The 20,842-nt window shown below is 37.0% G+C and overlaps 1 long non-coding RNA gene across 1 annotated transcript in view; it reads right to left on the reverse strand.

The window, feature by feature from the left end:
• LOC110468224 (uncharacterized) overlaps positions 1–20,842 on the reverse strand; it is a 128,410-nt gene that overhangs the window by 31,463 nt on the left and 76,105 nt on the right. Inside the window, exon 5 of the long non-coding RNA XR_014953262.1 lies at positions 1–20,842. This exon is cut by the window's right edge and continues 25,615 nt beyond it. This is a non-coding gene — a long non-coding RNA (uncharacterized LOC110468224).

Below are 20,842 nucleotides of genomic sequence, written 5' to 3' on the forward strand. Positions count from 1 at the left end.
CTCTGCTTGTTGGACTTCGATAGAGTGAGAGTTGATAGCAGCACCACGAACTGTCCTCATGTTTCATTTCTTCATGTGCTGTAAACCTTTGATTTGCTGCCAAAACTTAAGGTTGCCTTATGAGCTAATCCCAGCTAAGAAGTTCAGTTTCTATGCATCTTCCTGCCCTTCTGCTGGAGACAGGGGCATGATGTAGTTAGCTAAGAAAAGAAACACAAAAGCTGAAGGACTATGAATAATGATCTTGGATAAGTTCTTGCATTTGCAAAACAGAGATAATACTATTTACCCTCATATCAAATTTATAAAATACTTCTCCCCTGCTGGAGTTGCTAAATCCCTTATTAGATCACTAAGAATTCTCTTATACATTTCCTGCTGGTTTTAATCACCTACTCTCAATTTCAAGGATATTTTCCTAAAAAAAGAAACAACAAAACCAACCAAACAAAAATTGCACATTTCAGAAACAAACACAGCAGCACTCAGAAAGAGCATGAGACTTGGCTTGCAATAATAATTTAAAAGATACTATAAATGCTTTATTAATCCATGGTGTTCACAGCTTAGAATGCCAAATTATCTGTGTTGCACTGAGCCATGAAACTATCCCATGAGATACTAAAGTCCAACTTGAGACAGCATTGAAGCCAAAGCTTTGATCCTCAAGGCTGACCTGAGTAAATCATTATTTTTAAACTCTTTTAATCCCTCATGCATCCATAGCACATAATTTTAGTAATGTATTTGACTTAAAGTTCTTATTACTTCAGAATTCAGTCCAACTTCTACTGCAAATAAAGTCAGAGCTTCCAGGGGCTGCAGAGAGAAGAGTTACTCCTGCTCTGCTGACAATTCTCCATTGAACTGATGAGACGACAAAACAAGTATGTCATTAGGAACCATCACTTTACATTCTTTAGGTGATTTTTTCTCTTTTAATGTATTTCAGTGCAGCATTTTCTGCAGAGGAAGAGCACAAGAATTAGAAATACAGAGGTCTTTAATTTCAGTTCTTGCTCCCACACAGGATCATGAGATGACTTGTAGAATATAACCACAGGTACCACACTTAGTAGCAGACAGTACCTTCCATCAGCTCAGATACAAGCTAAGGTTTACCTTACCCACAATTACCTTACCTTACCCACAATGCTAAATAAAGTTCAAGCTGGATGGCATTGCCTCATCACTCTTAATATTTGGCCAAGAGTTCCCCTTTGGTCCCCTGATTTCATAGATGCTATTTAATTGTGCATTATTCTCAGTTCAGAGCATTTTAAATAATGCTATGGCAGTGTCACAACTCATCAAGACAACACTTTATCAGTACAAAATGCAGGCTACAGGTTGCATTATCTGTGGTTTAACAGAAGCCTTGAAGGTGAGAAACATCTTAGGATATCATCTTGGGGAGAGGGGAAAACAAAACTGGTCCTGACAACACAAACAGTGCCAGACTGCAAAACAAGCATTAGCAGCCCCAAGAGTTCATTCCCTGTCCCTAGTCTCTCCTGCAGTAGATACACAGCCCTGGATCCCTAGACACTCAAGATGCCCTGGTCCATCCTGTAGGCTCTACCCTACACAGAGCTGCCTCAGGCTGCCCCTCCCTGTAGGCATTTGTCATGTGCAGCCAAATGCAAGCTCAGTTTCTGCCTGTAGTGCAATGATAATAACACTTACCCAATTACTCTCCATAAAGTTCACCTTATCAATGCCAATATACCGTTCACTGTATTGAAAAAATATATCTTCTTTGTGAATACATATCTTCAATAAAGAGAGTAAACAGAGAGATGTTTTATATTGCTGCAATTGCTAGCTGTACCTGTGATTTAGGCAGTCATTTGCCAAGTGCTGTAAAACACACCCACTTCTGAAACTGCCCTATCTATTAACTGTCAGCTCAAAATCAAAGGCCAAAATGAGCTCCTGCTGGCAAAAATAATTAGTGCCTGAATATTGCTGCAGCATTCTGCTCTCTCTGCAGCTCCTGGAAGGATAGGTTGGAGAGGGAACAAGGGGTGCTCAGCTGCAGGATAACCCCTCAGGAAAGTATCACCAGCAAAGCTGAGAGGAGCTGTCTGTGCATGATCAGAAATCCTGCACACTTACTGCTTGGCTGATCTATGTGTCTGTTAATTTTCATGGTGATGCTGTAACTCAGACATCATTCCAGTTGAAGGAAGCTTATTTTGTACGATATGCAGTGTCCTGAAATAAAGCCTGTCACCGCTGTCTCAAGCTTACATTGCTACCAGGAGTCAGCAAATCTCAGTGAACTTGACAATGTCTTCAGAAAACAAATTTCTTGCTTCTCAGAAAAACATCACGTGCTGAGTGTGAAAGGGATGGATAATACAATCTCTTGCTTTGCCTGCTCTGCTCTTTTCAACTCACTAAGTCTTCAAAAATCTCCTTGCTGGAAAAAATGAGCTGAAATGTGGATTATCTAGTTCTGTTTACCAGCAGTATATATTGCACATATGAGTCAGTGAACCTATTTTCTAGATAGCATTTTTAAAAATCACAATCAGCTAAATGTTTCAGATTTTTGCTCTTGATTTCAGGGGATGAAAAACACAGATTTAGGCAGGGAAAAAGAATAATTTAAAAATAGCCAAATTTTATTGGCTTAAGCATTATTATTATTTAGAGAACACTGTATTCATTTAGTCCTGCACACATGGCAAGGGCAACAAATCCACTTAGACCAAGCAAGAGAAAGTATGCTTTCACCTGCCATCCTGAAAAGAAGATGAATGCTTGTCCTCTGGGTTATGTCTAGCAGACATAATCCCCTTAAAGCAAACTTGTTTATATTAGCTGCAGAAAATTATAGTTCTATCACCACCACCACATAGTGGTGAAAAAAATTACCCTCAACAGAGGGTCAAGCATTCACTAAGTTCTCAGTGAGCAGGTCAGTGTGCTTGCTTTTAGGTGTTCTTGATACTGTACATCTCCCTGTTTACTTGAGAAGGACCTCATTTTTACCATAAGACACTTCAGTATAAAGAAATGTTTTTCATGGACTGCCTCTCAGTTGTTTCTTATATCACGAACTTCTCCTGTGGAAAATGCAGAAATCAGTGCTAACAAAAATTCTGACATCATTTCAATACATTCTAGACTTCTCTGCTTAGACATGTGTATCTTAGCAGTACCTTTCAGTCTAGCTTTGCAACAGCAGATTAAAAATATGACCTCTGAATCCCATTTGGTTGGCTAACAGACTGAGGGCTAAGAAGGAGACAAAAATGAGAGGTCTCCAGAAGTTTGACATGCTGAATTTCCATATTGGTGGTATTGAAAAAGATATAAATAGGAAGATAAAGAAAATGTAGTGAGACTCTCCTTTCACAGCTAAAATGAGCCATAAAATAATTGTTAATGAAGAAATTCACTTCCTATGAATACAGAATTAGCAACTGTAATTCTACTGTGAGAATCAATTAAGATCAGAATAATGGTAGTAATATATAAGTTTATATGACAAAAAAATTATCTTAAGCAGTTCATTAATATTAAAAAGTATCATTAATATTACTTTATAAAATGTTCTTGACTTGTTTGTAGGTATATATTTTTATGTTTTCTGCGTAGTTATATGTCTTTAGCACTACAGAATTTGAGCATTTTACAACTTCCAAAGGAAGTCCATTGTTTTTACTTACTTTTCTTCAAGAATGGGAGAGTATAAAGATCATGAAAAACAGTCAAAATGCTTTACATTTCACCTTTGCATATTCACTGTAAACAGTGAATTTCTTTTTAAACACCATCCTAGTCTTCCTAGTGTAATAATGTCAATCAAAATCTTTGTCATTTCACAAAAAGAAATCCACAACAAACAACTGTTGAAGCCAACTAAGAGAAACAGATCTGGCTCTAGATTCTATTTCCACTCATAAACTCTGCCACTAACACAGCAAGGAGCAAGCTGAACATGACACAGAAATGATCACACTATTTGCACAAGATGATGCTCACCAGTTAACACACAGAAGAAGCTTCATGCCCTGCATTCTATGCAGCAAGGGGATGCTGCAACCTGCCATTCAAAACAGCCCTTGGAACTGCAGGCAGCTGTGGGATTTGGGAAAAACAGTGATGTTGTATAAGCCGGTTTATTAGCAAAGGCTAAGAAAGAGTCCATGCAAGTATCTTAAGAGTCAGACAAACTATGGGTTCACACCTATGTGAGGCCCAACTGCAGCCACAGCTGAATGGAGAGAACTAAAGCCTGGTGAGACATTGCTTCTGCTGCTGGAAAAACATCAATGACTACCCAAGAGACCTAAAGGAACAGGATTGTCGCCCTGTTCTTTTAAAAGTTTTAAAGTTATTTTAAAAGTTTTCTATGCCTTCTGATGTTTACATATTTCTACTGGAGTTCTCCCGCACTGTTCATGTAAATAATGATTGTTTTGCATTCCTCTTTGTGAGAGGAGAGAATGGGTGGACTGTTAGTTTGATCAGTGTGGTTGGAGAGGTGACAATTTCTCCCTCCAATCCACTGTCACTTTTGGAATTCTATATATTGCGAGGTCAGAAATAAAACTTCCTCTTTTCCTTCTTTTACATCTTGAGAGAATGTGTGAGTTATTTCATGTCGTAGTGCGACACAGGACTGAATATCAACCAGAACAGGTAGATTCCACCTCAGGAAGACTAAGCCGGAAAGAAGTGGCAAAATTTCATAATGAAAAGGTGTGAACATGAGCAGCAGGGAAAGAGATTTAAAAAATTTCTTTAATTTTTTTTATCGTCTCAATCATCCCTACTTCCCTCACAGTTTTGTTTATTTGAAATCCCTCTCCTTCCAGTCATTGTCCTCCACCATTCTCTTAAAACATGCTTCAATCTTTTAAAGCCCACAGAATCCAACCTGAGCTAAGATATTAAATATATGCATCTTGAAGATAAAAGAACAAGTGAGAAGCCAGAGATTGAATAATTTAAATAATGGGAAAAATTCTGGCCATGAAAGCAAAAGGTGTGTGAGCTTATCCCACTCTTAAAAATTCATGCATTTTCCCAACATCCTCTTTAATTCAGATTGCCTTTTATGTCTGCTCTGTCCATATAATAATCTAAAGGATCACTCTAAAAAAGTGTTGACATCACTCCCATGAACCCTCTCAAATCTACAGTAGCTTCTGCATTTTTTGTAGGATGCTGCTTAGAAAACAGATGTTCTGCATCAGGTTACTTGGGAGATCTAAAAGATAGGATGAATAGGGACATTCTTCACATTAATACTTGGTCAGCTGAAGCTAAGAAATGTATGTGCAGAAATGCAAAATATTTTGAAACACAACTTTTGAATTTAAGCCATTACAGGAAGGGATGTGGGACTGTAGATTCTCTCCACTGACTTGGATACATAGATACATAAATTACACTGCTCTCTCAGGACCACCCCATTAAAAAATCAGACTTAGACTCACATGTGCATCAATGTGCCTTATTCAGAGTCAGTAACTTATTTAGTAATAGCACATTCTGAGGTGTGTGAACTCTACCATAGGCAATATACAGAAAAAGGGTAATATTATTTTAAGCAGTCCATGAGCTCTTTAACAACCTCCACTCATGTTTTGTGTCCACAAGGCTCATGAGAGCCTCAAGCTGCACACAAAAGGAGCTAGCCTTCACCTGCTCTGTAGGATCAATAAATGCATTTACTGGTTGTTATTATAATTATCCATATAGGCAAAAAAACCTGTTTTGTTTGTGCAAGTATATATATAAAAAGACAATTACATCATGCTAATATAGCATAATATAGCTAGTATGATTATTAATACATGCTAAACTTATTAAATTTAATTAGAAAAATACATTATTTATATAATTGTAGGATAAGCATATGTTATATTGCAACTATGCTTATAAATAGATATCACCCAGTTCCAGACATCAGTCACTGTGTGCTTTGAGCTGCTCATGTTTGCTTGGAAAGGATGTTCCTGAGGCTGCTTTAAACTACAATCTCAAGTTTTCGCCTCTTGTTTTTTGGACTCCTCACAGACCATTGAATCTCAAGCAGACCACAGGACTCCATAATCTGAGATTTACCATTTATACTTAAAAGGCACCTCAAGATAAACTGGACTTTCTGCTTAATTATAGTGCAGTATGGAATAATTCTGCACACTGTGCAAGTACAGACAAATATAGTGGAATATGTTGTCATCTTTTAAATACAAAAAAATAATATAATGGAGGATGGTCAAGTCTCTAATTCTTTTTTAGATGGGCAGAAACAAAGTAAGGCATCTTTTGATACAAAAAAGAGACAAATGCTGCAGGACACTGTAGGTATTCTGTTGCTTGCACTAGAAATGCATTGATATAACATGAGTAAATGTGAGAATTGTGGTCAGACTGCATTTAGGAAAGTAAATAGAGAAGAAAAGCAAAATTGGGGTTTTAATGGTGTTTGTGGCATATTGGAACCCCATTTTGGGAACTGTGTATTTGAACTTGAACTTCCGAACTTTATTAGTGCACTTCTCATCTCAAAGTAAGGGATGACCTGTAACAAATAACATTCAGAAGACATTTACACACCCACTTGCAAAATGCACAGATAAAACTGATATAAATATAATACAGTTTTTAAGATACTAATACACACATATCTCAAAATTGAGTTCTGTAGAAAAGAGACATATGGGTAAGAGCGTAATTTCTTTCAAATGACATAAATTCCTATATTGGAATCAAAACATGGCATGCTGTCTGTGCAAGATACTAAATTGATTCAATTCTATGTTTTATATACACAAATATTTCATAACTTTGCTAATTTAAAAGGTTTCTACCTTTTCAAGTTTCTCATTTTTTACAGTAAATTAATTACTTACAAAAGGTTATACATTGCCAAGACTGTTCACACAGGATCTAAGACTGTGTTCTTTATTATATTAAACACCAACCATTTTCATGTGAGCATGGGTGGCCTGAAAATAGCAATAACTGGGACTAGATCTGAGTTAGAGAGCCTCTTCACAAGCTGGGATGTCTCTGTGGTGCATCCTGGCAGTAAGTCTGAGGCTGAAGTAGAGATAGAGGCCACAAATACTTTGTCTCCTCTTTTCCTATGGAGGTAGTTGGTGCAGAATAGATTCTAGCCCTGAGCTGGTACAGCTGTTTGACCAGCAGAGTAAAACATGCTGCCCCGATAACTATTGCACATCTCTTCCAAGGAAGAATTGGATAGCCTCATGGAAATATGTCACAACCTCCACAAATCCAGCAGCATTATACTGCAGGTTGTGGACTGGAAGCATCAAAATACACAAGGAATTTTAAGCATGTGAACTAATGAGAATTATGGATAGTGCTCTTCTGGGTGAAATATCAGAAAGATACTTACAGAGTATCAAAAAATTCCCAAACCTTCTCATGGACATCCCAACATTTCAGCATAGAGATACTAACATAACAGAGTTATTCAAACTCCAGCTATGTTCAGCTTTCATCTGCTTTGTTTACAATTTTCACAAAACTCTTAGTCTTACAAGCATTTCTTTTTTATTAGTAATTTGATTGATACTATATCAGTCACTACCAGATAAAAAAAGTTAGTCTCTGTTCCTAGAGACTGTCAGGAGCCACCTTTTCACTGGCTTTAACATGAATGTCTCAAGTTATTCTGTGCAACAGCAAATACACAAAGCACGTTTTTTCATTAGACCCCGAACTGTTCACCAAAGATACATTTGGAATCACAGAAAAAAACTGCAGCCACTTCAGAAACAGAAGATACATTGCCATGGTAGGAATCACAATGCTCAAAGAAGAGGGAAAAAAAGCCGGTATGGCTAAATCAAAAGTTCAGTCCAAACACTGCTTAGCAGTGTGAATACAATTGTCTGTCAGAAAAGGAGCATAATTTCCAACACTGTCAGTCATTTACCACAGAAAACTACAAAGTTGCATTTTGAACTGGTCAGAGCCCAGGAGGCTTCACATGAAATGAAAAGTGAAATGCCAAGGAGGCAGCAAAGTGTTTAAAGATCTTTCTGTTTAAATAAAGAAAAAAAAAAAGGCAGATTGAGAGATATTTTAAAGTAAAAATAAGAAAAAATCAGAAAATAAATAAAATCTTAAATAATCTCTTATGTGCAAACATTGCAAGTGGCCTTGTGCACACTAATCTCATAAGTGCTGTCAAATAGTGCTCAACAGTCAAAGCACTTTCCCAAGTTTTATTGCAATTCCTTAAATTTTATAGAGGCAGTTAAAAGGGATGTGAAGCAAAGGCAGCATTCTCTTAGCTTTTTATGATAGGCCTCACAAACTGCTTTATTCTAAGAAAATAGCTATACCTATTTCCTACTGTACACAATAATGGTGCTTAGGAAATAGTTACTTGAGTAAAATCAATTGTAAACCAGTATTCTTTTTATTTTATATCTGAATTGAACTCTAAAGATACTGCCAGCATTAAATCCTCAACATTTCTTGGCCATGTTGGAAATTAGTAATGGGTAGGAAAATCATTCTGCTTTACTTCTAGAATTACTATAAATGACTTAGTAAGACTGGGAAACAAAAATACATTGTAAGGGGTAAAAAGGCAATTTAATCCAGAAATATAGTCAGAGATATAGCTTGGGGTTTAGAGGAATGATTTAAGATTTAGTCTTTCTTTATATTTAGCTAGTCATTAGAAAGAAAAATGCTTCTGGAATATCTTCACAGAACATAAAATCAAAGCACAGGTGAACAGCAAATCCAAACAAAAGAAGGAAGTGTTTGCTATTCAGATCTGCATCTCTGTGAGGAAGAGGCACTCGCTATTCCAGGATGTGTGTGTCAGATGAATGTTAATCTGCCTTGTTAAGATACCTGGCTAGGTTTTCTTACATGTGACCCAAATAATACGACTCTAATTCACAGATGCAGCACCATGCACAGGCATTCAGTCAAGGATTTCTAGAAGGTCAAAAAAAAGATGCCAACTTCTGCAGAACCTCAGCAAGAGGGGATGCCTAACTCACCCAGGTACCGTGGCAGATCCAGACTGGGGCAGAGACAACCCTGAAGGCTGATGTTTCAATTGTACATGATAATAAAATATTTGAAAGGGCACATTTGAAAAAAAAAAATTAGCCTTTTAAAGTTTTGCCTTTATTTCTTCTACTATCATTCAACATCTACCTAATTTGCTATAAAAAATGCATCTGTCCTCATGAACCTTTTTTTTCTTTTAAGAAAATGAATTTTCTTATCTAGATAGAACTTTTCATCTCAGAAACAGACTAAATTTCTCATTTCTAGCAGTGATATTAATCTCAGGACACAGAAATGGAAAGAACAGCTGCACCATGCTGGATCTCTGCCATATCATCTATTCTGCCACTGGCCAGTACCACTCTGCCTAGAGCCGAGTGTAAGAAAATAAACACTTACCCACAATACTGCCCCAGCTTCCTGCAGCTTATTGAGACAGATGCAAGAATTTTCTTTAGGCAGCCTTACTTAAATTTTCTTTCATGAATCTGTCAACTACTCTATAAAACCTTAACATTTTTCAGCATCTTGTGTTGATAGCTTTCTTGGCTGAATTACCCATTATATTCAGAAATGTTTCTTTTTTGCTGTGAAACTAACACCTTCTAATTTCATTTCAGATCTCTATATTTTGCACTGGAAAGGATAATGTACTCTACTCACCTTCTTTATGTCAAGCTTCAGGGACTTCTAGCTTGTTGTCCCTTATCCAGCTTTTCTCTAGACTAAACAGTGTTAGCATACTTAACTTCATATTATGGAAATTTTTCAATACCCATGATTATCTTTGTTATTCATCTCACAAACTTTTAAAGCTATTTTACATTTTATTTGAGACAAGGGAACCAGAATTGTTTAAAGCATTCAAGACCCAAGCCTAATGTGGATTTATACAGTGGTATAATAGCATTTCCTTAAAATTGTGAAGACAGCTTGCTTTCATCATATCAAAATATAGAGATAAAGCATCAGAACTTAGAATCATTACCTGAAAATAGATTTAGACAATATTCTTAAATATCCTTGCTGTCCTTAGGGCAATCTTATCTTCATATATATCCAAGAGAGTCTACAAATCATCCCAATCCAATAACAGAGGCTGACCTGTATTACTTCCTGTTTTTTTCATAAGGCAAGAATCCTGGTCCTTCTGCTAACATCCATATTGTAGTTGCTACTATTTTTTTCAAATTATTAAGTGATGAGATAATACAAGGATCAGCAAATTAGAAGAACCATAACATCAGGCAGAAAACAATAATAACTCAACTTGTTCTTCACCCAGCCGGTGCTGAGGTCCAGTGTGGGACTGGCATGGAACAACTGATTCTCCTGGCAAGAAAAGTCAGTCACACTGACCAAAGACTATAAGGTCCATGAGTTAATTTCCCTTGCAAAGCCCTGCACCCAACAAGTGGCAAAAGATGTGGTTTAGTTTTCATTTTAGTTCTTTCAGGTATTTGCATAACAGAAACAAATGTTATAGACTGTTCTAGCCTGGGCTCTGTAGCAGCTCCTGGTGAATGGCAGAGCAGGTAATGCTCCACACTGAGGTGCTCTGGCTGTGACATTCCTCATGACAACCTCATGGAAGCTGTTATATCTGCTCTATCAATCCTGGCAGCAGCAGACTACATCCTCCACTTTGAATGTTGTAAAAGTGTTATTAGGTTGAATGGAGTATTTAATTTCATAAGCAAAAGATATGTGAGGTAATACACTGAACCGTAAAGCAGCTTCTCTTCCCTGCATCCCTCCCTCACAACAAACTGCTGAGATGTGTGCTGACAGGCCTCTTCAGACTGAAACTTTAAGTTATCAAGCCCTCAGCAAGCCACAGAAGGCATAATCAAAGGCCTTAAGGCTTTGTGCTGGAGGGAGAAGACAAAAGAGCTACCCTAAAATACACATATAGATGGTGTTCACACATTTATAACACATCCAAACTGAGGTTGTCAAGTGGTCTGCAAGACATAGCACCAGACTGTGATGTTCCAGGTTGCAAGGTCAGGATATCCCTCAGAACTCTGGGTACTCCTCAACACTGGAAAAAATCAAAAGGAAAATTAGCCAGTATTTCTCAGCTTCTGTGACCTGTTCCAAATTGTTTAATGGAAGGACATACATCATTCCTTCTTGTAAAGGGTATCTATGGTACCAATTTCCTACCAACACTATATAAACTGAAACAAGAAGCAAATATCTGGAATTAGATATATATTACTTGGCTGAGCGGACTAAATGCAATAAAACTGAACTGAATCCCAAGAGTATTTTAGTTATTGTGTATATACCACCTTTAACCACTTCTCAGTCCTTCTTCCAATAATTTAATATAAGTTTAAAGATTTGTGGGTCATAAAATAAATTTAAAAAGTTAAAATTAAACCTAGCACTATGAGAATCTTTCCTAGAGAAAGAATAGTCAGGATATCTATCAGGATGTTCTTACTCAGATGTCTAACAAATAAGGATTTATTTTTGGATGAAGCCCTTCACTGGAACTGAGGATGCTTGCTTTTAATCAGCAGCACCGCCATCAGGTTCTTGCATGAGCTAGGGCCAGTCAGTAAACTACTCTTTCATTCAATCCTTGTCAGTGAAGACAATAATATTTAATTTTTCCTACTTGTGTTTATTTAGCAAGCCATTTGAGGCAGAGACCCTTTCTACCCTTATGTACATAAAGCACCTATCACAAAAAAGCTCTGATCATTTGTGCTGCTGTAATAGGAGTAATAGTGCATATTATTTCCTTCAGGTAATCTCCTGTTCTTCGAAAGCAAACTCCTGGACCTACAGGATGGCTATGTAGTCACCAGTAGAGGCAGGGTAAAACTGTGTACAAAGAAAGAAGCCCTGAGGTAATGGTATTAAGTAACATTCACAGTGTATATGACTGAAGCATATCTTGGCAAGATATTCCAATTCATTTAAGCACCGCATTAGCCTTGATTAACAGTCAACTTTCGCTATCAAATACCACCTATTTAATTAAGTTATCCTGTAAATTACCCCTAATAAGAACTGTTGTGGCTTAGGTACAAGATGTAGCAGCTGTAGAGAAAGACTCTCTTAGACTGGTGATTGCAGTACAAAGGCTTGATGTGTGAAGATACCACAGTTACATGGTGGGTTTTATATTATTTTTATGCATTAAAAAGAGAAAGCAGGTCCTAAAATTTACCCTCTCTTTAAATTATTGTTCTTACTCTATAGTATTTCCTTTTTCCAAAATAAAGTCAAGAATTTTCTTTGGGTATTTTTTTAGATCCTAAACAAAATTTAAGAAAATGTTATTCTGAATGGTAACTACTATAAAATATATTCTTGACAGTCAACACAAAAGAGCGGTGAAAGTTGTTCAAGAAACTAACCTATCGCTGTGTTCTCTATCTAGAAAATGAGATCTATGTGTCCAAGTGTCTTAGACAAAGATTGGGAAGTAAAGGAATAAGGATTCTTAAAACATATCAGCATGATTCTGATTCAACTGCCTTTAATTTTTTTCCCACTCTCTGTAAGGTTGATCCCCTTCAAATCTCTGAAAAGTCAGGTGGTCAATGGTTTAAAATTCTGTCATCTATATTTAGAGTGCTCAAAAAATTTCCTGAAGAGACTTTCTGTTGTCATCAGCACAAACATGTGCTCTGGAATGTTACTGCAATGTCAGTCAAAATTAAAAGAGAAAAAAGAAAGGTGAAGTAAAAAAAAAAAAAATTAGAACTATGTAAAATATGGTATGATTTAATCTTTTCAAAAGTTTGCAAGACTTTAATGAGCATTTTTATTTTGATTCATAAAAAAAGGTATTTCGGTTAACATAAAAGACTGAAATTAAAATACACCTGACAGGATGTCAGGGATTTTATGTTTGCTTAGTATAGGATATCAATTAACCTTTTGTATTTATATTGTAATGATCTGTAGTTCTGCTGATTCATTTCAGAATCCTAGAAAATTGCACTTGCAGAAAATCTTTTTCCTTGGGAATTATCACTAGCTGATACCAAAACCTGCGTCCCGAGAGTTTTGTTCCATTGCTTCAGTGGATTTTCAACTTCTGTTTGTGATTGACTCTTTTGTCAGAATTTATGTAACCTCCAAATTGGATCTAAAAAGTGTGCTGTCGCACCATATTTTCTGAAACTATTCCTAAAATAACTCTTCACTAGGATATTCTATGTGATGAGCATTTATGATACTATTTTAGATTGTAAGTTGTGAAATGGATTTTAGCATTCAAGCATTGCTTATATATCCTATAAAGGGCAATGTTTGGAATATGAACAAAATTATGGTCTGTCACTACAAAATGACATTGTGTTATCAAGTAATATCTAGCAAGATGAAACAGTTGGATGGAGATCTAAACACTTTTGATACTCATCCAAAGTGAAGAAAATCATATCTGTTCTGACTGGTTGAAAATTGTTTTGAGCAATTTATCAGACTATCGATGTCAAAGTTAGTGTTGTGAAGTACAGATTGAGACAGTAATTTTGGTCTCAAAGACAAAAAAGTTTAATTCCAGCAATAAGAAAATATAATATTAACACACATTGTTGTAATTTAGACAGCTGTCAAATCAGTTGTGCCATGAAATGAGCTTTGAGAGTCATTACCAAGCAAAGATACTTTGTTAATTACATCAATGGTAGATGATGCACTGAGTATGCCTACCAATGAAATCATCCTTAATGGAAAGCTGGAACATGTAAGCTAATGCTGTTTGTTTCATCTGAATGGCCCTCTCACTGGAAATAGCTGACATATAAAATCACAATTTGCCATCAGAAAAGTTGTTTCAGCTGTTACTTATCCAGCTCATCACAGGCAATTTTTAGGACATAGAACTGTGGTATTTTATAAATGTGTGTTTATTTAAGAAAGTAGAGCAATAATCTATGGGTAAACCAGATTTTGGTACAAGTGGTGACCTGATATCCAACAGAGCAAAAGAATTGCCTGACCCCAAAGGATAAATTATAGTAACCCTAAAAGACACCCATTTTTACACTTATCCTTAGATCTGTCATAGTTATATACAAAATGAAATAGGTTTAAATCAGAAGTTTTAGTGCTACATGCTTAGTAGAAAAAATGAACCATACCTCATGTGATGATCACAATCATTGAATATTTCACATCTCTGACATGGCTATGTAAGCTCCTTTGGCATTTACCAAGCTTTTCCTTGGTGCTATTGAATTAAATCCTCTGCTTTGCTCTGCAGTTGTGCTTACCACCCCTTGCGAGCTCCTCAATCACAGTCCCATTCTACAACTAGCTTAAATTTTATCATTTTCAGCCAGTTTAAGGTTGCTTTATGCCTGTATCATGGTTTTCACTATACCATCGTATAAAATTTCTTTCATTTTTATGTACTTCTGTGCATTCAGAAAAAAACCCTGTACTTCAGGATATTTTTTCATGTTTGTCCTTCTCTGTGAACCCACAATCTCTGGGCCATTTGTCCTAATGGCTCTCTACACTTCCTCATGCCCAAAATGTTAAATCCCTTCTATCATGCCAAAGGGCACCATTTGTTCTTCCTAATCCCATTGCAAATATCCCTTCTATTGCCACCGTCTACTCATCTCATCTGCTCTTTTCTCTCTGCACCACTTAAAATAACAGTCGCATATAGAAGACAAGAAAACTAAATAATGCCTCAAAATTAACAGGATGTGTCCATTCACCTGCATGAATTATTACTTTTTGTATTCCACCCCACAAAGCTCGGTTTTATAACACCTTTCTGGTCTGCCACACAAAAAGGCAAAGTTCAACCAAAATTCCTCTGTCACCACTAGTAGCTCACTTTTCACATAGTAATTCACACTGCAAACCCATTGAAGCAAGGATTGTTCTATTTAAACATCTTTTAAAGGTCTTTGGGGCTTAATTCCTCTCTGCCATGCCCTGATTCTCTACCCTAACATCACACAGCCCTTCTCTGAGAAGCCACAGCACTGTTTCTACTACTGTCTCCCTCTTCCTTTTCAGAAGCAATAAAAACATAATATTTGTTTATTCCATGAGCAAAGGTGAAGGAGGATGTCTGTCTAGAAACAGGGTCAGGAGAAAATACTTTAAAACTGAAAGATGAAAAGGGTAGACATCTCATTTAAAAGTGAGGGCTCATTTCAAAGCAATACAGGTCTCAGTTATAACCCTGTAAGAGTTTTTAATTGACAGGGACCTAAGGAACTGAGGGAGAAATCCTTCCCTTCAGAGAAATTGGACTATCTGAAGGTGCTTGCTTATTTGTGTTATCCACCCAGTAGGATGAAGGCCAAGCACCACAACATAAAAGAGCTGCAGTATTAGAATTACATAAAACAGTTATAATGCTCCACTAAGTTATTTATGATCCAAAGATAAAAAATTATGTACAGAGTGACAGACACACTCCTGCACAAAGCTGGTCAGATTTGTGAGGTTAGATTGGTCTACTGGAATCAGCTATAAAATTCAAGGCTCTCTGGGATGAAACTCTATTCAACTTAAATATGCAAATTTACATCAGAGTTGGAGATTGGGTTCAATTTGTATCACTAATGAACGATGAGATGAAGTGAAATTGATTAAAAATCAGCTCACACTGAATGAGGTGTTCTCATCCTTGTGTTCTTCCCTTCACATTTTCACAGGAAATACCTCACAAATTAACAGCTATAGATATAATGATAAAAACATACACAGGAAAAACAAAGAGAATGAGGTCAGTACACAGAGAAATGCACTGCACTCAATGTCTCCTATTTTAGAGTTATATATTTTTTTTAAAGTTTCATATCTTACATCCACTGGTGCATTCTTTATCTCCTAAATGGAGTGAGAACTTATTCTATGTCTGAATAAATTTCTTAGAAATTATTTTCAAGCATAAATTACAACATACTTTTTCTGCAGACTTGCTCACTATGTCTTTTAATTTTGATTAAAATAAAACAGTACCAAATAAAGTTCATTCAACCTGGAAGAAAACTGAATTCTATCAGGCCTGATGAGCATATGAAATCTATAACCTTTACCTGTTCTAATCTCAATTTCTGATCTATAAAATATAAAAAAAATGTCTGATCTATAAAATATTGTACTCATGAATTCCTATTGCTAACAATTTTTTTTCAAGGGAGTTTATTTTCAGCATGCTTTTAATGGTAGTGTTCATACACACTGCAAGGACATTGAGCACTCTGAAATCCCCTATTGCTTTTTTCTTTCTAGGCCAGTCCTGTAGTGATGTTCTCCAGAAAAGCTGAACTGTGGTTTAAAAATATAGAACATTTTTCTCTGTTGTTCAGGCTTTGATTTTTGTCTGCTCAGTAGAATCACTAATACGCCTTGTTTCACATATGTTTTGAGGAGCTGAACATCAGAGTTCAGATTTCCAAGCACAAAAGATTAACACGGACCACTCCTATTGAACTCCTTCTGTAGGCATCAGGCACAGAAGCACAGCAGGATGTTTTCTTCTCAATAGTTCTTGAAGCCTGTTTATAGACATATGTCTACAGATAGGTTTCAAAATATCTAGTGCTTTTAGATGTTTTACTAACCTCCCATTTCATAGGGGACCATCCTTTTCCTTTTTCCCCTGAATGAAGAAAAGCTCCAACATAATATTTTATGTATGAATAAGAACTTACTGTAAAAGGTAGGAGGGTCTTGCATGAGAATTTAACTGAATTAGTCTTCAGTCTTATACCTCATGTCTCTAATTGTCTGTGTACTGCGCATGACTACCCAAAGGGATGCCAAGGGACAACTGATGAACTATCACCAGATCCAGAGGATCTAGTAATGCACGTATTCTTCTGTTCTGTTTGTAGAGTGTGCAGAAGTGATTTCACTTCTCAAACTGGAGAAGATTTATATAATATTGTCTTAAAATAAAACAAGGAATTAATTTGTTTCTTCTCCTGCCCACTGTGTGGCCCAATATTCAACATTGGACTAAACCCAAAACTTTGAAATAGACAGCTACTTTTAGCAAAAGCAAATGCTCAGATCACTAGGTGAAGAGTAGGTTATAGACTAGCAATCTGAGATCAAAAGGAAGAAACTAATAAAATAACTTCTTACTCTGTACTACTTTCCAATGTAAGTCTTCAATCCAATACAGCTAATTTATCAAGCATACACAGTTGTGACAGATGGGGCAAAATACTGTCAGCTACAGACTTTGTTGACAGACTCATAGCTAGGAATTCTTAGAAAAATAACATCTGAGAAGCAGGAGAAAAATCAAGCAGTGGCAATTGGATTTCTTTTTCATAGGAGAGATGCTGAAGAGAAGTGTCGTGGGAGAAACAGGAGATTACAAGCCATGTACTCTGCATAACAAAGTCCTTTTTTTTCCCTGGAGTAAAGACACCAGTCTAAGTTCATTCGCCAATGACATATGGTAAGTCGACTGTATGACTTCACTTCTTCTGTCAATAGAGGAAATATAGGCAAGAAAGAGAAAGCTACAGATAAATATACCACAGGATAGCTCCTCTGAGCAAAATCACCAGAAGGAAGTGTAGATGTATTACCAAAACACAATGTGAGAGGAATAACTCTCAGTTTATAAAACTTCCCTTCCATTTCCTACACCTGCAAAGTTCTGGGACAAGAAAAATTTGTGGAGTCAATGGAACAGAAGAACTCTAGTGTCATTGTCAGCTCCTCCCTGACCTCTTCAGTGCTTTTCTTTATTGTGAGGGCAACCCTCTGCAATCCTGTTATCTTCTTCAGTACAGCCAACCTCCTGCCAAGAAAGCTCCAGGGACAAGGACAGGACCTCCGCCTAAATGCAATAAAGAACAACAGGAAAAGTTTTATCCTGTAGACTGAGAATTCATCCAGGGGAAAAAAATCCACTACTCTCCCAGATAATGAGGAGTTATCTCTCTCCCAGTGCCCCAGACTGAACCAACTTGTTTCCTCAAAAAAAAATTCTCAGTAGATTTCATTTCAGGAGCTACTTTGCGTAAGTAATGCTGACAAGTCCATATACATTTGGCTCCCTTTATCCACTCATGTCATATTAAGGGCATACAACAATAATTCTTTGTGCCATGCTACAAATTGAGAATTGCAATGGGCTGTAAGGCTTATTATGCAGTTCTTACATTGCTTCATGGTATCTGAATCAGGGGAAAAATATCAGGATATTTTCTGGCATCCAGGAGAGACCAAGACCAAGTGCCCAGCAGGATGAGCTAACTCTGAGGGGAGCATACTCAAAGTACTCTGAGTATACTCAAGCATACTCAAGCATACTCTACAATGTGCTAGACCTTCTAAAATGCTGAGGAAACACAGAACAGTGCTTCCCACAGTTTTGGGAGAGACTTGGCATACATACATGATTGCCTAAAAGGCTGGGGCAGACTATGCAATCTTGTCCACTGCCCATTCCTGCCAAAACCTCTCACAGTGCTCACATAACCCACAGCCTACTCCAGGCAGCACCTTGTTGTAAAACATAAACAGAATTTAGGAAGCAGAAAAACTACCTGGATGTTCCCCATTGTTGTTATACATCTCTGCAGGGTCAGGCAAGCACAGTACAACCTACAGACATTAACTTTGTCCCAGCTGTTCTCTTACTCCAGGAAAACAATGTTGCTTTAATCTCATTTGCAGAGTCTGATAAAAGAGAACCATTTATCATCCACTTTAAATGAATAAATCTCATTTAAAAATCATTGTGATGCAGCTTATATGTGATCTATATTGCTAACTTATCACTGCAAAAGCTGACAGGCCTAAAATAAGATCTTCCAGATGCATATGGATATGGGGAAGTAAGACTGAATGCCATACTGTCCCTTTGCTTCACTCTGCTCGTTTGACTGAAGTCAGAAACAACTCTGCAAAGCAGAAAGCAGGATCCTTGCATATTTCAGTCCTTTGAAAGGTGTTTCAGGGCCTTCCTGAAACAAAAGGAAAAGATGCTGTGGAAAACAAAAGATCACTGAAGTCAGTAGTGTGTCTGAGTGTGCATGTGTTGGTGGTAGTGGTGAGTTGTTTGTCTGAGAAGCTAAAAATGTTACATGTTAGAGCCTTGTTTCGTTTATGCACACAGCTCCCACGCTCTTTAGGAACTACAAGATGAAAACTGTGGGCCAGTTTTTAGAGGGTCGCAGGCATTTTAAGATTGCCTACATATTGGACATGCAATGATGCCAGTCAAAGCTCATTTATCATGTGCTAAGCCAACCTGGTGACTTCATATTTCTTATGTAAATAGAGGCTACATGGGTAAGAAACAGAAAACTACAGACACATATACCACAGGATATTCAGCATTAAAAACGTTGCTGTAAAGTGGCATGGGAAACAAACTATGTAGCAAGACCTCAAGACTAATAAACCCATGGACTGCTAAATGTAAGGGTTCAGAAGACAGAAAAGCATGAATTTCCTATTAACCAGACACTTTATTTAGAGATCATGTCTTGTTTTCAGACTTGGTAGAAAGAACACAATAAAATATGACTTGTAAAACTCCCATGGACCTTTCCTGAGAATATGATGATAAGGATTAAAACAACTTGAGTTCCTACTGACTTGTGTTCTCTGCCCTGACCATCTCTCATTTTATCTTGGATGCACACACAGTGGTTGAAGCTGGCATGGATTACAGGAAGTGTGTGTACAGGCACCCTCTGCATAAAGGAAATGAGACAAACAAGGATGCCAGGATTTCAAAGTATCCATAAAAGCGTTATGTATCCCTGTTTTGATCACTACACTTGTAAAGGCTGCTAATAATTCTATGTACAGAAACATCAAAGAAATATTACAACAGATAAGAAAAAAAAAAGGAAAAGAAAAAAGAAGAAAAGAGGGGAGAAAAAAAAACCCCAAAACATTGAGTATGTATCTGAAAAATCCAAGGATAACAATGTTTTGAACTATGCAGTGTTTTGAACCAAGTGCAAAGACAAGCACTGCCTCATGAAAGGCCTCTGTGTTTTTATGTATTTCTCTCTGCTGGGGAAACTAATGGAGGATGCTTAATGCCATACTTATCTGCCTATAAGATGGGAATTCTGTGCAGTGAAAAGTTACCAGAGAAACCAAAGGAGGTTTGTAACATAAGAAGAGAGAGCTCTGGGAAGGTGATAAGAGAGGAACATTCTTTTCTAGCAGGAATGCTGGTCTAGCTCCAGGAAGGACTGAGGTCAAAGAAGAGCTAAACTGGGAAGATTCAGCAGCTTAGGAGACCAGTCACAAGCTACAAGAAGCAGTTCTGGACCATCCCAGAGGGACAGTTCTAAGAGTCCAAAGTACATTTCAGAGTAGTAAGAATATTGAGGTATAGAAACATACCTAGGATGTATTGTTTCCTGGCTCTTTTTTAACCCCCAAACAATCAAGGGTCCTGTCACTTTCAAAAGGCACATACATAGCACTTACCTGTTTCCCAGAGGAGTTACGGTCTAACTGCATCTGTAGTTGAAATTGTGAGGATGGTGCTAAATGTACACAAATGTTTGGAGATATTATGGTCAATTTTAGACTTCAGTTAGGAAGTCATCAGAGGCACAAGGGAAGAAACAGCACTACAGTTCATTGGTACATACAAAAACTTTCAGCAGGTGAACTCAATGAAATAGGGTCCAGCAGTCTCCCAGGTGTCAGTACTGCAAAGACTTGATTAGATCCCTGACAAATCATTTGGTACATCTTTTCAAAATAAAGATGCTCTGGATTATAGAACTACACAGTTAACCGAGACTCAGAAATAACCTTAATTAACTTTCAAGGACATTGCATGTGCTTGAACCATTTAACAATGCCT

The sequence above is a fragment of the Lonchura striata genome, chromosome 2 (assembly GCF_050655825.1).
Source record: "Lonchura striata isolate lonStrDom1 chromosome 2, ASM5065582v1, whole genome shotgun sequence".
Classification (NCBI taxonomy): domain Eukaryota; kingdom Metazoa; phylum Chordata; class Aves; order Passeriformes; family Estrildidae; genus Lonchura; species Lonchura striata.